Source organism: Nilaparvata lugens, chromosome 3, assembly GCF_014356525.2.
Source record: "Nilaparvata lugens isolate BPH chromosome 3, ASM1435652v1, whole genome shotgun sequence".
In the NCBI taxonomy this organism is placed as follows: domain Eukaryota; kingdom Metazoa; phylum Arthropoda; class Insecta; order Hemiptera; family Delphacidae; genus Nilaparvata; species Nilaparvata lugens.
Genome location: NC_052506.1, coordinates 6,650,962 through 6,656,961, shown reverse-complemented (window position 1 = coordinate 6,656,961; position 6,000 = coordinate 6,650,962).

Below are 6,000 nucleotides of genomic sequence, written 5' to 3'. Positions count from 1 at the left end.
ATAGCAACTGTTCGATCATATGAAACATTGTCACCGCTTTTGTATTTCTCCCGGTGATAACTATTGTTTGCTCTGTGTTTCGTCGCTCGATACCCTCCAATAATAGGTAACACTTCAGAAAATAGCAGAGCCGATAAATTACAACTATACATATTTGATTGGTTAACTGAAAGCACTCGATCAATCATCAATCACCTCGTGGCATGTCATCGAGAACCTTGTCAATTAACAACTGATCGATCAATCAAATTCTAGTCGGCAATAATGTCATTGGTTGATTACTTGGTGCTTGATAAGGGGTGTAGGAAAGCGAAGCTGGGAAAATATGGATGAAGTGTGGGGAAAAATCCCTCTATACAAGCCTCTATGGTTCCGTAAACTTCAGTGCTGGCTGGTTTAATGTGACCGTGTGGGTGACGTGGGATTTTGTGTGATAAATCCTTTTCGTACGTTAAAAATAGATCGGTATTGACAACAGGATAATGTAGGCCTATCATGCAGTGAATTCAAATTCATTGATTGAGGAATGAATCATTTCAATCATTGATTGGGAAAAATTAAATTCATGGATTGATTGATTGAGTCAAGTTCTGCGATAACTTGACGAATGGACAATAATTCCAAATAATAATATTAGAATATAGGCTATAGTAAACGCAAATTGGAGAAGCGGGTTATAGTGGCTCCATCTATGAGTAAAGTTGGTAAATTTCAAGCAATAAAAGAAGTTCAAACAGTTCGTCTGCTTTGTGTTTGTTTACATTTTGAAATGTCATCATAACCTGCGGACTTCCAATTGAAAATATTTCTATTCAAGATTTTTCAAATTCAGTCATAAATTTTATTCTAACTGAATAATTTGGAATAGACAACATTTCAAGCCTTCACTGAACCGTTGTAATAAGGAAAAGTAAGGAGTATTTGTTTGTTTTCCTCTAACACATAAATAAAACCTGATTCAAAAATTGTCATATGATTGACACATCTCCAATACTTAGAATAACATGCAATTTAAAGCTTGAAATTTACCAATTCCACTCAGAGATGGTGCCACTATCACCCGCCTCTTCCAGGTCTATAAATGAAGGTCATGACACAATCCCGTGATGCATTGCAAAATCGCCATTTCATGGGGTCCTAGTTCATCAATTTTCAAATATTATCAGCTGTTATCATTATGGATTGAACAACATGATGTTGTTATTAAGTAATAAGCTTATTGAAGTATTATTGTTTATTATCTAAACTAGAATATTGTTTTTAAAATGCATAATTTTCTACGAGCAAAATGAATTATATTGGATTTTCAAATGTACCGCCATAAAGACCCCATAAAATGGCCGCTTCATAAGGAACACGAGTGTCATGACCTGTATTGATAGACCTTGGCCTCTTCAACTTGCATTCACTATAGTGAAATCTTATATATTAAATTTCATTCTTTTCTTCAGTCTTTTTACATAACCTTAATATGGTATGTATATTCTAAATCAAGTTTCGAAACACTTGTAGGCAAATGCTTATGTTTTCATCTCAATCGAATATGAATAAATTACATCAATAAGTTTCTGTTTGGCTTGAGAATGTGCAACACCAGCACGAAACGGTCGTTGCCACACCAAAAAATGTGAGTGTTTCTTAACTTTCAAGTTATATGAGAATACAATATTATTAAGTTCTGTGAAAACAAGATGGATTACCAACAACGGATGAATAAATTGATGAATCCAGAATTCATCCTGTTGTGTAAATTTTAATGCCTCAAACGAGTTTAACAAGGAAACAAAACAAATGTTATTACTGTGCATAGAACACTACTTGAATATCTTGTTGAGCATCTTGGATGAAGATTCATCCTCCAGACTATATTGAATGAAAAGTACTTGATGTTGAGAAAACCACTGGTTTCAGGGAACAATAATTTGAGATAGACAACTAGTTTCAATTGTTTCACCATCAAGAATCTCTAGAAAATTGAAGAATTGAGAGCAGCAGAATCTATAGTGTAAGTGAGTCCCCAAGATAGGTCATTTGCTTTTGACCAATAAAGGCTGAGCTCTACTGCCATTGGCCGAGACAGGTCACGCCCTAGTATTCCAAATATGGTTGAACCTTTAGAGAACAAGCGATGCAGAGAAACGTATAGAAGTTTATATATTTTTCCCACAGAGTTGTATTTCTTGTCAAAATAGAAAAATGATTAGATTCGATTTGAAACTTAGTAACTGAAAAAACCGAATGGATAATATGAGGACAAATGGAAGAATATACTCCACAACAACACAGAAATATCTTCTACCGAAATGAGAAAATTGCATCATATCGCCAATAATAGAAAGAGCATGTTGAATGAATGTCAGCTGATATCCTTCAACTGTAAATTTTCCGGTATAAAAAGAGATAGAGGTATGGGCCACGAAAAAGTTGGCATTGATTATAACTAGCATAAATGGATTTAATTAAAACAAATTATTAAGATTGAAATTAAATTGAATTATGTTTCCATTGATAAGATATTAATGGAACTGAATTACATCTATAATATTGAGATAAGATAATTTATACATGATTTTAATTATGAGCTGAATATGAGTCAGAACAGGCAATAGCCTAACCTCTGTTTGAAAGGGAAAGAAGAAGTCAAGAAGCAAGAAGTTCTAGGCTATCTTTATTTTATCAAAGATGATTTCAGTTTATGAAGAAAAATGTTTTCATGAAGATAATACACGAAAAAATATATATCAATTGTTAATAAATATGATTATGAGAAACAGTTTGTTGATTATTTGTTTATTTGCATTGCTATAGTGTATATATCTTTTAGTTTTATTAACTTTTTAGCTATTAATTCATTATAACTGGCTGTTGCTGCAGCCAATTATATGTTTTCTTTCTATAATATGAACATCTATTCCTGTCATAATTTTAATCTGTATTTTTCTCGAATTTAGTTTAATATAATATCAATTTTCATAATTTAGTTTATAGATTTTTAATCAGCGAATTACGCCAGGCCCTCACAAACACATGTGAGTCTCTCACAACGTTAAGCTGGGTTTACACCAAAGTTGTTAACAAAATGTTAATAACTTAATCCTTATAGATTTTATTAGATTGAACGGAACTTGACAAACACATATGTTTATGATGTGTATGATAAGTTAAGTCCAATAGAATCTATAAGGATTAAGTTATTAACATATTGTTAATAACTCTGGTGTAAACGCAGCTTAAAGGTATATTTAAATGTACTGGAACTGTACTGTATTATTTGTAAATTGTGAGAATAAATTGATTTGATTTGATTATTTTCCTTACTCCCCCGTATCTTTTCTCCTCTAATCACTAAATTACAACCCGTACTAATTTTCACATAATCCAGTGGAATTCATCCCTTGAGTGTCCAGAGAAAATGAGAAACAACACTAAAACAGACTGATGTACAGTGAACCTCATAAGCATGTAACAATGTTCCAGAGAGTTTCACTTGATTGCATGAACCTCAAAATATCAAGACTGTACAGATGAGAGGAATCCATTCTAACTTGACCTTGGTTTGCCTTCCATCATTCCCGTCTCTCTTGATAATTAGAGAAAGCCACTTACAGTAACTGTAAGCAAAGACGAGAGAATTTGAGAATGTTCATTATTGCTCAGCTCACTAGATGTGTGAAGTTTCCACCATACTCCACATCATGGGATTTGAACCTCTAGAAAACCAGTGCTGATTTATTCACTTGATAGACAAAAAAAGAGACAAACAAACGCCACTTAATGTTCTCAACCTTGATAATAATCCAAAGAATATCCTATTATATTAAGCGAGTAATTTCTGTATTAATATATCTGGTTATTTTTATATCTAGCTATTTTTATAACTGGTCATTTATGTTTAACAGATCTCGAAACCGCTTTAACGATTTTCACGAAATTTGGAACATAGTGGGTTTATGATATAAAGATTCGATTGCACTAGATCTCATCCTTGGGAAAACTTGCTGAACGACTCACCATCATCATCATCTTCTTACAAGGATTAGGCTCTATTGGCCTGTACCGGCATCCATTTCTCCCTTGGTCTTCCTATGCCTCGCTTTCCTTCGGGTTTGTACTCCAATGCTAATATTAATGACATTAAAAGGATAGTATTCATCCTTGACTGAAACAGCTGTGGATAGTAAAAAAGTGAGTGAGCGAGTGGTATGTGAAAAATCAAAATATCGCATCCCCGAAATTCATAAGATGACGTATAGCCAGCTGTGAAATATAAACACGATCATTTTAGAGAATTGTGTTCTGTTTATCGATAAATAAAAATAATGAGCGAAGCTCGGTGCCCCGATATTCAAAAGATTGTGTGTTGAATCAAACACAAATTCGTACTGTTGTTATATTTAAATTCTAACTATCGATTGAGACGATAAGTCGATTGTAACGTTTTTTACGTCGGCACCCAGTCAATATTCTTGTAATTTCAAAACTGTGATGAGTGATCCTGTGTTCCGATTTTATGTAAGGAATAAGAAATACCTTCTTTCAAAAATTATTCTTTCATAAAATACCTTCTTTCAAATAAGTCTGTTCCTGACCAGTTCCGTTTTCAATAAAAAACAATCATACGTAAAGGTGCGTGCAGGTATACGCACACCAACACGCCCCGCGCACGCTCCGCACTCGCTCCACGCACGCTCCGATCATGAACTGTTACACGCTCTTCTCGCGTTCCACTCTTGCTCCCGGTCGATCATCAATCGATCTGCTCGAGTGACGTTCGATTGCTGAGCAGAGCGAAAGTCTGTACGCACCTTTTTATACAACTAGTTTATTCATCTAATTATTCAACTTTGACAGAAACACATTATCATTGAATGATTTTGAATATAAAAACAGGCTTATAGCACTTACCACTCCAATTTTAATTGAAAACTGGACCAAAAGATGCATGTTTTTTCAACACTTTCAAACACAGATACTTTTGTTTCCAAAATATTGACAAGAAGTTTTGAACTTGGAATGATAATATGAAATAGTTATTTGTGCAACTAGTGCGCAAAGTGACAGTTTGCTGCACCGAAAGAAACGTTTACTTGAATGGTTTCTTGAGTGCAGCAGAGGAACTTTGCGCACGTATTTCACATTAAGTTTTTCCTACAGTTACCATTGAATATGAAAAGTGGGTAATTATGGGTAAAATTGCCTGAAATGCATCAAATGTTTTTCTGTGTTATTTTATTATTGATAAAAACCTTAATTTATTGTCAAATTGAATAAAAATGTTGTCCTTGGTTATAATATCTAATACTAATAATTAGCGCGTTGTGCTTGGTTGCACCTCTGCTCACTATAGCAGCCACAGCAGTCACTGTTACCAACTTCATTTTGATTTTGCTGCACTGTTGCTCCATATAACCTACTAAGTATTTTGCGTTGCCATGTTGCAAATCTCGAGTGCAGAAAAATTTTTCCCGCACTAGAGCGGAAAAGTGATTCTTTGCGTTCTGTAATCAGTGCAGCAATGGCCACTTTTCAACGTAACTGTAGGAAAAAATATATTCAAACAATCCACGGTGATAGAACAGTATAGTAATTTGTAAGAATAGGCCTATCAATGATGGAAGTGAGAAGGTAGTATTGATGAATTATAAAATAAGATTTGAATATTGAAATGTACCAATGACTCTGATTTGAAACCACACATTTCATATACATCTACTAGAAATGTATATTACGCTACAAACACAGACAGTTAGTGTTTACGGTACGAGGATAGTTTCCCGGGCGAGGCTTGCCGAGCCCAGGAATATGTTATCCGAATACTGTAAAAACCTTTCTGAGAGAGTCGCGTACGATATTTTTCGCCACATTACAGGTATAGCTGACGCCAAAAAGTTAGGCGGTTTCGTGGGTCTCTTGTGCGTTCCAACAGCTGATGTTGTCAAGTAGAGTAGTCATCTAGCTTGGCTTAGGTGATGATTTTTAAATCAAAAGAGACAAAGTGAG